Below are 14,949 nucleotides of genomic sequence, written 5' to 3'. Positions count from 1 at the left end.
TCTCTCTCCCCTCTCTCCCTCTCCTCTCTCCCTCCTTCTCCCTCTCCCTCTCCTCTCTCCCTCCTTCTCTCTCTCCCCTCTCTCCCTCCTTCTCTCTCTCCCTCTCCTCTCTTTCTCCTTCTCTCTCTCCCTCTCCTCTCTCCCTCCTTCTCTCTCTCCCTCCTTCTCTCTCTCCCTCCTTCTCTCTCCCCTCTCTCCCTCCTTCTCTCTCTCCCTCTCCCCTCTCTCCCTCCTTCTCTCTCTCCCTCTCCTCTCTCTCCCTCCTTCTCTCTCTCCCTTTCCTCTCTCTCCCTTTCCTCTCTCTTTTGCCTTCTCTCTCTCCCTCCTTCTCTCCCTCTTCACTCTCTCCTTCTCTCTTCCTCCTTCTCTCTCTCCTTCTCTCTCCCTCCTTCTCTCTCTCCCCTTTCTCCCTCTCCTCTCTTTCTCCCTCTTTCTCTCTCTCCCCCTTCTCTCCCTCTCCTCTCTCCCTCCTTCTCTCTCTCCCTCTCCTCTCTCTCCCTCCTTCTCTCCACTCTCTCCTCTCTCTCCCTCCTCTCTCCCTCTCCTCTCTCTTTCTCCTTCTCTCTCACCCTCCTTCTCTCTCTCCCCTTTCCTTTCTGTCTCCTCTCTCCCTCCCTCCTCCTCCTCCCCTCTCTCCTCCTCCGTGCCCCCGCCTCTGCGATATTCTCCCCCTGCCCAGCCCAGCCCGGCCCCCGGGGCCCCCTCCCCTCCCCTCCCGTCCCTCCCCTCCCTCCCTCCGTCCCCGTGCCCGCCCCCCGCCCCCCCCCCCCCCCCCCCCAGCCCTGGCAGAGGAGGCCAGCAGGCAGAGCCCGCCGCTCGCAGTTGCAGTGGGCGCTGCCCTGGGCTGGCTGGGCAGGGGCACCCGGGGGCACCTTGGCAGGGCCCCCGGCCCCCGGCCCCCCCCGAGGCGCACAGGACCCCGGGCCCGGGCCCGGGGCCGGGCTGCCCGCATGGGCGGCTGGCAGGAGGCCCCCAGGGCTGCCAACTTGGGCCAACGGGCCGGGGAGGGCGAGCCGAGCGGCCTGATGCCACCCACCGTCCCGGCGGGCTCCACCAGGTAGGTAGCATTATTACTATTATCGTTATTATCGTGAATGCTCATCCTATTTATTGGGCTCTCACTGGGTGCAAAGCATCGGGAGAGTGCCCTGTACCGGCAAACCGATTCCCTGCCCACCAGGAGCGGCCGGTCCGGAGGGCTGGAGCCCCCCACCCCCTTTGCGTGCCTCGGGGGATGCCCCTGTTGGCATTTGGGAAAGTGGCCATTTGGGCAGGTGGACTCTTCTCCCTCCCTCCCTCCCTCTCTGGGATGCACAAGGAGGATTCCCAAGGCTGGGGGGGACAGAGGGAGCCCCCCCCATCCCCTCCCCCCACCAGGGACCCCCCATTTTCCTAGGCCTTGCCCTCCTGCCAGGCTCCAGGGGAACGGAGCCAACAAAAGTTGCCCCGGCTGGCAAAGGCTCAGTCACCCGAGACCCATCCCTGACTTTGGGAAGAATTTCCCGGGAAGCTATTGAGCTGGCACACACAAACACAAACGCACAGGCATGCACACACACCCCCCCCCCCCACACCCACACTTTTTTGTGTTGTTGCATTTCTGGGCCACGATAAACCCTTCATGATGCGCCCCTCTGCCTATCTTTGCTCCAGAGGGAGAGCGTTCCCAAGCTGTCTGTTAGCTTAACACCCAATAAGCGCTTATCAAATGTCATTGTTATTACTCATCCATTCATTCAGTCGTATGTATTGAACGCTTACCGTGTGCTGAGCACTGTATTAAGCGCTTGGGAAAGTAGAATATAGCAATAGACAGAGAGAACCCCTGCCCACAAGGAGCTCACAGTCTACAGGGATTTATTGCTGTCTGAATTCAGACCCATGAATTCAGCCGTCCTGTTGGCCACCCCGCCTCCCTCTCCCTTCCATCAATCAATCAATCGTATTTATTGAGCGCTTACTGTGTGCAGAGCACTGTACTAAGCGCTTGGGAAGTACAAGTTGGCAACATCTAGAGACAGCCCCTACCCAACAGTGGGCTCAGAGTCTAAAAGGGGAAGACAGAGAACAAAACCAAACATACTAGAACAAAACCAAACATACTAGAACAAAACCAAACCATCCTCCTCACGCTCAGCACACTGGGGAGCAATTTAACTTCTGCAGCTGCTCCCTCATGTCTTAAGGTCAGCCTCCAGGTCCCCAACACTCCGCACCACTCTCTGCCCGGGGTTTCTCCCTGCCCTTCTCCGCAGGTCCTGACGGCAGAAAGGAGTTTTTTTTGGAAAGCGAGACGCACAGTTCATTGCCACACATTTCTTCCCCCTCTTGGAAGGACATCTGAGTCTGGTGGTGCCAGCTTGTACCTCCCAAGCGCTTAGTACAGTGCTCCGCACACAGTAAGCGCTCAATAAATATGATTGATTGATTGATTGATTGGTGGCTAACGCCCATTGACTTTGATCCCAAGAGCAGGAGGATGGTGGGAGAGACGGGCCACTGTCTAATCGTCCCCGGAGAGCTTGGAGGCTCCAAAATCCTTCTGCTTGGGACAACCTCTCACCCCCAGAGAGGTGGAGGAGCCCAAGGGGTTAATGGCAGAAATGCCCATTTCTTATGCAGAGAGGGGAAAGGGGAGGTTGGGTGGACAGAGGGAGAGCACAGAGCGGCCTCAGTAAAAACGATACTATTTTTTATAATGGCATTTATTAAAAATAGTATCGTTGGCTACTATTGAATGAGAGCTGTCCGATCTTCCCTGGCTTAAGCAGACTTTCCAGATGCTCAAGGACAGAGGCGTCATCTTCCCCGCCCTAGTCCCTGCATCCCATTTGGGACCGATAACTCTCCCCGATCCTGAATTAGAGGTCGGGTGATCGGGGTGACTGGAGGGTTTTGCGGATGGGCAGTTCTCTCTCCCGCAGGAAGACGTCCACACTGTTCCACGGCATAATAATAATAATAATGGCATTTATTAAGTGCTTACTATGTGCAAAGCATTCATTCATTCATGCATTCAATCGCATTTATTGAGCACTTACTGTGTGCAAAGCACTGTACTAAGCGCTTGGGAAGTACAAGTTGGCAACATATAGAGACGGTCCCTACCCAACAATGGGCTCACAGTCTAGCAATCAATCAATCAATCAATCATATTTATTGAGCGCTTACTGTGTGCAGAGCACTGTACTAAGCTCTTGGGAAGTACAAGTTGGCAACACATAGAGACAGTCCCTACCCAACAGTAGGCTCACAGTCTAGAAACTGTTCAAAGCCCTGGGGAGGATAAAAGTTGATCAGGTTATCCCACGAGGGGCTCACAGTCTTAATCCCCATTTTACAGATGAGGTAACTGAGGCACAGAGAAGCTAAGTGACTTGCCCAGAGTCGCACAGCTGACAAGTGGCGGAGCCAGGATTTGAACCCATGACCTCTGACTCCCAAGCCCGGGCTCTTTCCACTGAGCCACGGTGCATCCCCCTCCCCATCGCCTCCTCCCCGCCCACACTGTGACCAAAGAGGGGTTTGGGCCACCTCATTGTCCAGGTTGCTGGGCCTACTCCATATGGGGGTGGACGTTTTCCTTGGGACAGTAGGGTGGGGTGGGCTTGGCCGGTCTCTCCTCAATCAATCAATCAATCAATCAATCATATTTATTGAGCGCTTACTGTGTGCAGAGCACTGTACTAAGCGCTTGGGAAGTCCAAGTTGGCACCATATAGAGACGGTCCCTACCCAACAGTGGGCTCACAGTCCTCAAGCATCATCATCATCAATTGTATTTATTGAGCACTTACTATGTGCAGAGCACTGTACTAAGCGCTCGGGAAGTACAAATTGGCAACATCTAGAGACAGTCCCTACCCAACAGTGGGCTCACAGTCTAAAAGGGGGAGACAGAGAACAAAACCAAACATACTAACAAAATAAAATAAATAGAATAGATATGCATGGACCGTCTCTGACGCGCGGGGGGGATTAGTCAGGGGTCCCGTCTGGTGGGCCGGGTCAGCCCCTGGGGAGGGGAGCCGAGGGGTCCGCAGCTAAAGGCCCGCATGGGTTTTATTTTATTTTGTTCGTATGTTTGGTTTTGTCTCCCCCTTTTAGACTGTAAGCCCACTGTTGGGTAGGGACTGTCTCTATATGTTGCCAATTTGTACTTCCCAAGCGCTTAGTACAGTGCTCTGCACACAGTAAGCGCTCAATAAATACGATTGATGATGATGATGATGATGGGCTGTGGTGATTGAAGTTGAGGGGAAAGTGTGGGAGTGGGGGAAAGCCGGTCGGTGGTCCTAAGTAAGGACTGAGTGGTGGGTGGCAACCCGTATTGAAATCAGGGGATCGATCAATCATTTATTGAGAGCTAAAACCCTGTACTAAGCGCTGGGGAAAGTATAATACGGTGGAGTTGGGAGACGTGTTCTCTGAGTTTCCAGCCCAGAGGGGATGAAGAACCATCCCAGGTGGACAGAATATGAATAGAATAATAATCAAATAGTTCTTTCTGCATCAAAGATTTAAGAGACATCTATAAGACTGTGTTGAAAATACAATTGAGACGTTTTCCTCTTGGCTGGGTCATCACAGCACTATGTTAGGAAATATTTGGACAGTGTTAACAGCCACTGGAAAATGTTTAGTACATATTTACTATTCTATTTATTTTGTTAATGATGTGCATATAGCTTTAATTCTGTTTGTTCGGACGATTTTGACACCTGTCTACATGTTTCGTTTTGTTTTGTTGTCTGTCTCCCCCTTCTAGACTGTGAGCCCATTGTTGGGTAGGGACCATCTCTGTATGTTGCCGACTTGTACTTCCCAAGTGCTTAGTACAGTGTTCTGCACACAGTAAGCGCTCAATAAATGTGATTGAATGAATGAATGAATAATAATAATAATAATGTTGGTATTTGTTAAGCGCTTACTATGTACCAAGCACTGTTTTAAGCACTGAATATGTGGAGCATTTCCCAGAGGAATTCTCGAGACTGGGAGAAACCCAGGGACACTGCAAGGAAGCCCTTCCCTTTTCTGTAGCCAAAAAGATTCATTCGTTCAATCATACTTACTGAACGTTTACTGTGTACAGAGCACCGTGCTAAGCGCTTGGGAGAGGACAATGCAACAATAGACAGTCGCATCTCCTGCCCACAGGGAGCTATTCATTCGTTCAGTCGTACTTACTGAATGGTTACGGTGTACAGAGCACCGTGCTAAGCGCTTGGGAGAGGACGATGCAACAATAGACAGTCGCATCTCCTGCCCACAGGGAGCTATTCATTCGTTCAGTCGTACTTACTGAACGCTTATGGTGTACAGAGCACTGTACTAAGCGCTTGGGAGAGGACGATGCAACAATAGACAGTCGCATCTCCTGCCCACAGGGAACTATTCATTCATTCAGTCGTACTTACTGAACGCTTACGGTGTACAGAGCACCGTACTAAGCGCTTGGGAGAGGACGATGCAACAATAGACGGTCACATCTCCTGCCTACAGGGAGCTATTCATTCATTCAGTTGTACTTACTGAATGCTTACGGTGTACAGAGCACCGTACTAAGCGCTTGGGAGAGGACGATGCAACAATAGACAGTCGCATCTCCTGCCCACAGGGAGCTATTCATTCGTTCAATCGTACTTACTGAATGCTTACGGTGTACAGAGCGCCGTACTAAGCGCTTGGGAGAGGACGATGCAACAATAGACAGTCGCATCTCCTGCCCACAGGGAGCTAACAGTCTCGAGTGGGAGACAGATGGCACCGCAGTTGCCAAGGATCTCCTTCTGGAAGATTTATTTTATTTTGTTAGTATGTTTGGTTTTGTTCTCTGTCTCCCCCTTTTAGACTGTGAGCCCACTGTTGGGTAGGGACTGTCTCTAGATGTTGCCAATTTGTACTTCCCAAGCGCTTAGTACAGTGCTCTGCACATAGTAAGCGCTCAATAAATGCGATTGATGATGATGATGGAAGGCCAGAGGCAGGTGCGGGGAGCTGTGGAGGGAGAGGAGGCTCGCTCTGGCCTCCTTCACACCTTCCTTCTTGGGTCAGTTTTGGGAAGGGGGATTGTAGAATTCCTGGGGGAAACCATTGCTCTTCTGAGGGGATCCATGTTTCGGTGCCAAGAGTCCCCCTGCCTTGATGGGCTTCGCCGTACCCTGGCCACCCACCCAGTCAACTTGACTGGCCTCGTTATTCCGGAGGAGATCTGAGATGGAGGGAAGGGCGGGAGGAGGCTTGGGAACTCCCGAGCAAAGACCTGGATTCAGGACTCCCCCATCTCTTCAGGGTTATGAAAGATTTCAGTTTCCGAGGATCCCCGGATCTTAGGGAATGTGTCTGTTTCCATTCATTCATTCAATCGTATTTATTGAGCGCTTACTGTGTGCAGAGCACTGGACTAAGCGCTTGGGAAGTCCAAGTTGGCAACATTGAGAGACGGTCCCTACCCAACAGCGGGCTCACAGTCTAGAAGGAATTCTAGTGTTTATTGGTAATGACTGCGTGCAGAACACGCAACTAAGCACTTATTAGCTCCCACTTCCGCACAGGCGACTCCCCAGTTTCCCGCTCCGGTCCCACCTTTCCTCTTGCCTCCAGGATGGGTCCACTTGGATGAACTGGAGAAGCAGCGTGGCTCAGTGGAAAGAGCCCGGGCTTTGGAGTCAGAGGTCATGCCGGTTCTGGGCACAGAGCGCCTCCCACTTGGCCTGGCAGGGAATAATAATAATAATAATGATAATAATAATAATAATAGCTATTGTTATTGTTCTATTGTACTTTCCCAAATGCTCAGTACAGTGCTTTGCACTCAGTAAATGCTCAATAAAAAAATAGCATGAGTTTGGGAGTCAGAAGACATGGTTTCTAATCCCGGCTCCGCCACCTGTCTGCTGTGTGGCCTTGGGCAAGTCACTTCACTTCTCTGGGCCTCAGTTACCTCATCTGGAAAATGGGGATGAAGACTGTGATCAGGTGATCAGGGTGACCGGAGGGTTTTGCGGATGGGAAGTTCTCTGTCCCGCGGGAAGACATCCACACTGTTCCACGGCATAATAATAATAATGGCATTTATTAAGCGGTTACTATGTTCAAAGCACTGTTCTAAGCGCTGGGGAGGATACAAGTTGATCAGGTTGTCCCAAGAGGGGCTCACAGTCTTAATCCCCATTTTACAGATGAGGTAACTGAGGCCCAGAGAAGTGGAGTGACTTGCCCAAAGTCACACAGCTGACAACTGGCAGAGCCGGGATTCAAACCCATGACCTCTGACTCCAAAGCCCGGCTCTTTCTACTGAGCCACGCCGCTTGGGAGTCAGAGGTCATGGGTTCTAATCCCGACTCTGCCACTTGACAGCTGTGTGACTTTGGGTAAGCCACTTAACTTCTTTGTGCCTCAGTTACCTCATCTGTAAAATGGGGATTAAGATTGTGAGCCCCACGTGGGACAACCTGATCACCTTGTAACCTCCCCAGTGCTTAGAACAGTGCTTGGCACATAGTACAAGGTGATCAAGTTGCCCCACATGGGCTCACAGTCTTCATCCCCATTTTAGAGTTGAGGAAACTGAGGCTCAGAGAAGTTAAGTGACTTGCCCAAGGTCACACAGCAGTCATGTGGTGGAGTCGGGATTCGAACCCATGACCTCTGACTCCAAAGCCCGTACTCTTTCCACTGAGCCACGCTGCTTCTCAATGATAATAATAATAATGACATTTATTAAGCGCTTACTACGTGCAAAGCACTGTTCTAAGCACTGGGGAGGTTACAGGGTGATCAGGTTGTCCCACAGGGGGCTCACAGTCTTAATCCCCATTTTCCAGATGAGGGAACTGAGGCCCAGAGAAGTGAAGTAACTTGCCCAGAGTCACACAGCTGACAATTGGCAGAGCTGGAATTTGAACCCATGACCTCCTACTCCAAAGCCCGGGCTCTTTCCACTGAGCCACGCTGATCAATCCAGAAGGCCCTGGAACTTCCCTGATTAAGGTTTCCTTTTCTCCCACCCCCTTCCATGTCACCCTGATTTATTCACCCCGCCTTCAGCCCCACACAGTACTTATGTACACAGCTGTAATTTATTTATTTATTATTATTTACATCAATGTCTCCCCCCTAGACTGTAAACTCGTTGTGGGCAGGGAATGTGTCTGCTGTATTGTTATATTGTACTCTCCCAAGCGCTTACTACAGTGCTCTGCACACAGTAAGCACTCAATAAATGCGACCGATTTCCGTCCCTACCCGCAAGCTTCTGAATGATGCATTTGCCAGGCGGTTTGTAGAGTCCACAGGCAGCTTTGAATGCTACACTTCTGGCAACCGGATGATAAAGAGAAATCTTAGATGACACTTGAAAGCATAGTCCTCCAAGTTTTACTGCAATTGAGATTTATTTCTTCCCACAGCTGGTATTGATTTCCGTTCCACGAACCCTAGCCCCCAATTAACCTTCTATTCTCCCGTCACCAGAGTTACAAGGCAGAGATCTGTCACCGAAACTTAAATTGTGTGGTTTCCAAAGGACACAAACAGACATTCTAAATTAAGCTTCGTAAGCCCCATTTCACATTTTTTACGGTATTTCATTCATTCATTCATTCATTTCTATTTATTGAGGGCTTACTGTGTACAGAGCACTGTAATAAGCGCTTGGGAAGTACAATTTGGAAACATATAGAGATGGTCCCTACCCAACAGTGGGCTTACAGTCTAGAAGGGGGAGACAGAGAACAAAACAAAACATATTAACAGAATAGAATAGATAGAATAAATATGTGCAAGTAAAATAAATAAATAAATAGAGTAACAAATCCGTACAAACATATATACATACATACAGGTGCTGTGGGGAAGGGAAGGAGGTAAGGCGGGGGGGATCGAGAAGGGGAGGAGGAGGAGAGGGTATTTGTTAAGCACTTACTATGTGGCAGACACTGAACAAAGCACTGGGCTAGATACCAGCGAATCATGTTGGACACAGTCCATGTTCCTCATGTCAGACACTGAACAAAGCACTGGGCTAGATACCAGCTAATCAGGTTGAACACAGTCCTCATGGGGCTCAAAGTCTTAATCCCCATTTTGCGGTTGAGGTAACTGAGGCCCAGAGAAGTGAAGCCATCTGCCTAAGATCACACAGTGGATAAGTGGCAGAGCCGGGATTCAAACCCTGCTTCTCTTACTCCCAGGCCTGTGCTCTTTCCACTAGGCCATGCTACTTCCTATAAAAAATAATAATGATAATGGTGTTTGTTAAGCACCATATTTTACTTGTCCCTATCTATTCTATTTATTTTATTTTGTTAGTATGCTTGGTTTTGTTCTCTGTCTCCCCATTCTAGACTGTGAGCCCGCTGTTGGGTAGGGACTGCCTCTATATGTTGCCAGCTTGTACTTCCCAAGCGCTTAGTGCAGTGCTCTGCACACAGTAAGCGCTCAATAAATGCGATTGATTGATTGATGTGTCAACCACTGTACTTATCACTAATCCTAGGATTAGAACCCAGATCCTTCTGACTCCCAAGCCTGTGCTCTAGGCCGTGGTGCTTCTAATTATTAAAGTTTCAAGCCCCATTAGGACTTTGTGATCAGACCGACCTTGCCTGTACAGACTCACTAAGTCTCGCGGAGGAAGGGAATCAGAGATATCTCTGAAAATTAAATCCGCATCTAGATGCCCTCTTCCATCTGGGCAGGGCAGCTTAGTAACAACAATAATAATGACTATGGTACTTGTTACGCGCTTACTCTGTGCCAAGCACTGTTCTTAGAACTGAGGTAGATACAAGTTAATCACGTTGGACACAGTCCCTGCCCCACATGGGGCTCTGAGTCTTCAGCCCCATTTTGCAGACGAGGGAACCGAGGCCCAGAGAAGTGAAGAGACTTGCCCAAGTTTGCACAGCGGACAAGTGGCGGAGGCGGATTAGAACCCAGGTCCTTCTGACTCCCACGCCCGAGCTCAATTCACTCCGCCAAGCTGCTTCTCACTAAGTTTAGGCTGTCCTCTCTCTTAATTTAAGGTTGGGCCAGGAGAACAGCACCCCTGTTTTCTGGATCCAGGGGAAAGCCCCATGGAGGAGAATCCCCTGTAGACTGTCAGCTCACTGTGGGCAGGAATGTGTCTGTTGTTATATTGTAATAATAATAATAATGGCATTTGTTAAATGCTTACTATGTGCAAATACTAATAATAATGATGACGATGGTATTTGTTAAGCGCTTACTATGTACAAAGCACTGTTCTAAGCCCTGGGGGGATACAAGGTGATCAGGTTGTCCCACGTGGGGCTCACAGTCTTAATCCCCATTTTACAGATGAGGGAACTGAGGCCCAGAGAAGCTAAGTGACTTGCCCAAAGTCACACAGCTGACAATTGGCTGAGCCGGGATTTGAACCTCTGACTTCTGACTCCAAAGCCCGGGCTCTTTCCACAGAGCCACGCTGCAAGCACTGTTCTAAGCGCTGGGTACTCTCCCTTTGCACACAGTAAGCGCTCAATAAATAGATAGCGCTCAATAGAGAAGCAGTGTGGCTCAGTGGAAAGAGCCCGGGCTTTGGAGTCAGAGGTCATGGGTTCAAATCCCGGCTCCACCAATTGTCAGCTGTGTGACCTTGGGCAAGTCACTTAACTTCTCTGGGCCTCAGTTACCTCATCTGTAAAATGCGGATTAAGACTGTGAGCCCTCCATGGGACAACCTGATCACCTTGTAACCTCCCCAGCGCTTAGAACAGTGCTTGGCACATAGTAAGCGCTTAATAAATGCCATCATTGTTATTATTAGTAATAAATACATTTGAATGAATGATTGAATATATGAATGAGAGTATAAAGGATAAAAACAGTGTGTGTAGAGCCCAGATCTAGGATCCAGAATGATCTGGGTTCTAATCCCAGCTCTGCCACTGGTCTGCAGTGGGATGTTGGGCAAATCACTTAATTTCTCTGCACACAGTAAGTGCTCAATAAATACGATTGAATTTCTTTGTACCTGTTACCTCATCAGTAAAAAGGGAATTAAGACTGTGAGTGTCCTGTGGGACATGGACTGTGTCCAACCTGATGAGCTTGGATTTCCCTTATCCCTTGCTTAATACAGTGCTGGCACAGAGCGAGCACTTACGAAATGCTGTAAAAAAAAGTGGTCTACTAAGTGGTAAACTTCTTTGGGGCAGGGATAACGTCTACTGCTTCTGTTGATGCTATGCTCTGTGTACAGCGGGCTCTCAAGTACCAGTGATGAGTGATAAATTGCGCTTAGAACAGTGCTTGGCACATAGTGTACCATCACTATTATAAACTGAAGCATCACTGGATCGGATCACAGGCTTTGGAGGTCATGGGTTCAAATCTCAGCCCTGCCAATTGTCAGCTGTGTGACTTTGGGCAAGTCACTTCACTTCTCTGGGCCTCAGTGACCTCATCTGTAAAATGGGGATGAAGACTGTAAGCCCCTCGTGGGACAACCTGATCACCTTGTAACCTCCCCAGTGCTTACAACAGTGCTTTGCACATAGTGTACCATCATTATTATAAACTGAAGCATCACTGGATCGGATCACGGGCTTTGGAGGTCATGGGTTCAAATCTCGGCTCTGCCAATTGTCAGCTGTTTGACTTTGGGCAAGTCACTACACTTCTCTGGGCCTCAGTGACCTCATCTGTAAAATGGGGATGAAGACTGTGAGCCCCTCGTGGGACAACCTGATCACCTTGTAACCACCCCAGTGCTTAGAACAGTGCTTTGCACATAGTGTACCATCATTATTATAAACTGAAGCATCACTGGATCGGATCACGGGCTTTGGAGGTCATGGGTTCAAATCTTGGCTCTGCCAATTGTCAGCTGTGTGACTTTGGGCAAGTCACTTCACTTCTCTGGGCCTCAGTGACCTCATCTGTAAAATGGGGATGAAGACTGTGAACCCCTCGTGGGACAACCTGATCACCTTGTAACCTCCCCAGCGCATAGAACAGTGCTTCGCACATAGTAAGCGCTTAATAACTGCCATCATTATTATCAACTGTCCAGGATTCTGTCTCTGACAGTGACGATGGGATGCTTAGAGGAATCACGTGATGGCTACCCTCCTCTACGTTCACCGTTATGAGTGGTGAAGGTCCATTAATATCATTAACTCTTCAATCAATGGGTTTTATTTAGTGAGCTCTTTTTGAGTGTGGAGCAATGGACTGAGTTCTTGGGAGAGCATAATAGAATTGTTAGACATTCATTCATTCATTCAATCGTATTTATTGAGCGCTTACTGTGTGCAGAGCACTGTAATGATCCGTGTCTAAGGGATGCCCTCCCTCCTTACATCCGCCAAACTAGCTCTCTTCCCCTCTTCAAAGCCCTACCGAGAGCTCACCTCCTCCAGGAGACCTTCCCAGACTGAGCCCCCTTTTCCTCTGCTCCTCCTCCCCTCCCCATCATCTGTGATCCTTCTCCAACCCTAACTTTCTCTCTAGTAAGCAGTTGAGTTTATTCCCACCCATCTTAACTCTATTTTATGTTCTGCCTGCACAATTTCACCTGCTAAAGGATTCCTCGGGAAGCGCTTCCTTTCGTTTTTCACCTCCTCAGCCACTGCGCTCCTTCCACTGACTACATGATCTTCCCAAATTTCCCCTGCATCCTGCAATAGAGGGAGGGGGTAAGGCTCTGACAAAAGCTTTTCTCTCAGTATCCTTGTAGCTTCGTTCCAAACTGCCAAGGAGCAAAAGGAAACAACCCACCACCTTTAATATATATATATATATGTATATCCTGTATATATGTATATGTTTGTACATATTTATTACTCTATTTATCTTACTTGTACATATCTATTCTATTTATTTTATTTTGTTAGTATGTTTGGTTTTGTTCTCTGTCTCCCCCTTCTAGACTGTGAGCCCACTGTTGGGTAGGGACTGTCTCTATGTGTTGCTAACTTGTACTTCCCAAGCGCTTAGTACAATGCTCTGCACACAGTAAGCGCTCAATAAATACGATTGATTGATTTAAGCGTTAAACAGTGACCCTTCACCCCGATGCTGTGGACTTTGGTGGACGTCAATTTTGGGTTTATCCTGTCTATGCCACGCATGGTTCGTTCATAATAATAATAATAATAATAATTCATTCATTCAATCGTATTTATTGAGCACCTGCTGTATGCAGAGCACTGTACTAAGCGCTTGGGAAGTACAAGTTGGCAACATATAGAGACGGTCCCTACCCAACAGTGGGCTCACAGTCTAGAAGATAATAATAGCATTTGTTAAGCACTTACTATGCGCAAAGCACTGTTCTAAGTGCTGGGGGGGATAAAAGCTGATCAGGTTGTCCCACGTGGGGCTCACAGTCTTCATCCCCATTTTACAGATGAGGTAACTGAGGCACAGAGAAGTTAAGTGGCTTGCCCAAGGTCACACAGCAGAGAAGTGGCAGAGTCGGGATTCGCAATGGCCCCCTCTTAGCCTGCGTCTTTCCGGACTGAAGAAGTTCTCACTTTTTCCGTTTCCCCTCACTGGGAGCTACTCCAACTCCCTGATCATTTCAGTCGGAAGTAGAGAACCCCGTGTATTCCCTCGAAGGCTTAAAGGTTGAAGTAATATTACTGAAATAACAGTAGAGAAATTCTCCCAATTTCAATCTTCCAGCCCCTTCATAAAAGAAAGACTTTTAAAAGCGGTTGCTGGGAGACCCCTCCACTTGACATGTGGGAGGGAACACTGGGAATTCATATTGAGGTTGAGGTTTGGGACCTGAGTACGTAAGCTTTGGAGATGGAACTGCACGTAAATAATAATAATAATAATGTCATTAAGTGCTTATGTGCCTCAGTTTCCTCATCTGTAGAATGATGATTTGATATTTGGGGAGAGTCTTTGAACCCTATGTGGGTTAGGAACTGTGTCTGACTTGGTTAGCTTATGTCAGTAATAGTACGATGCTTGGCACATAGTAACTGTTTAATAAAAACGTTATTATTATTATTTATTTTTTATGGAATTTGTTAAGTGTTTACAATGTGCCAGGCGCTTACTTAATGCAGCCTGTATCTGTTTATTGTTATATCGTAATCTCCCAAGCACTTAGCACAGTGCTTAGCACACAGTGATGCTCAGTGAATAAGACTGAATCAAATTGGGGATAATCAGTTTCCATGTCCCAAATGAGGCTCACAGTTTTAATCCCCATTTTACAGTTGAGGTAATGGAGGCACAGAGAAGGGAAGACACTTGCCCCAGGTCACACAGCAGACAGTTGCTTTGCCAAAACCTTGCTGTGTATTGTTATTGTGCTGTTTATTATTTATCATGTGATAAAGCCTTGCTGTTGGCTCAGTGGAAAAAGCTTTGGGAATCAGGACACCAGGGTTCATTCATTCATTCAATCATATTTATTGAGCGCTTACTGTGTGCAGAGCACTGTACTAAGCGCTTGGGAAGTACAATTTGGCAACATATAGAGACGGTCCCTACCCAACAGCAAGCTCACGGTCTAGAAGGGTTCTAATCTTGGTTCCACCTGCCAGGACTTCTGTAGTGATTTCTGACTGAAGAATTAACTAGGATATTTGGTGAAGTGATTACACTGAGTAGGAATCGAATTTTACTTTCCAAGCGCTTAGTCCAGAGCTCTGCACACAGTAAGCGCTCAATAAATACTATTGAATGAATGAATGAATGAATGAATAGAGCCCAAGCCTGGGAATCGGAAGGTCATGAGTTCTAATCCTGGCTCTGCCACTTATTTGCTGTGTGACCTTGGGCGAGTCATTTTACTTCTCTGGGCTTCAGCTACCTCATCTGTAAAATAGGCATTGAGACTGTGAGCCCCCCATGGGCAGGGACTGTGTCCAACCTGATTTGCTCATTACCCCAGCACTTAGTACAGTGCCTGGCACATAGTAAGTGATTAACAAATATCATTATACCCAATACCA

At 48.3% G+C, this 14,949-nt stretch overlaps 1 protein-coding gene across 3 annotated transcripts in view; it reads left to right on the top strand.

The window, feature by feature from the left end:
- Positions 1-942: 942 nt before the first annotated feature.
- Positions 943-14,949, top strand: part of UNC13C (unc-13 homolog C) — a 217,730-nt gene continuing 203,723 nt past the window's right edge. For 2 of the 3 annotated variants that reach the window (XM_038750270.1, XM_038750271.1), the window contains exon 1: positions 943-1,057. The gene's annotated coding sequence lies outside the window, so the exon portion shown is untranslated. The remainder of the gene's footprint in view (positions 1,058-14,949) is intronic. The other variant, XM_038750272.1, reaches the window with a different exon arrangement.

Source organism: Tachyglossus aculeatus, chromosome 8 (genome assembly GCF_015852505.1).
Source record: "Tachyglossus aculeatus isolate mTacAcu1 chromosome 8, mTacAcu1.pri, whole genome shotgun sequence".
NCBI classification, from domain to species: Eukaryota; Metazoa; Chordata; class Mammalia; order Monotremata; family Tachyglossidae; genus Tachyglossus; species Tachyglossus aculeatus.
The sequence above is the reverse complement of the archived record's forward strand: the minus strand, read 5'-3'. Positions and strand labels throughout refer to the sequence as shown.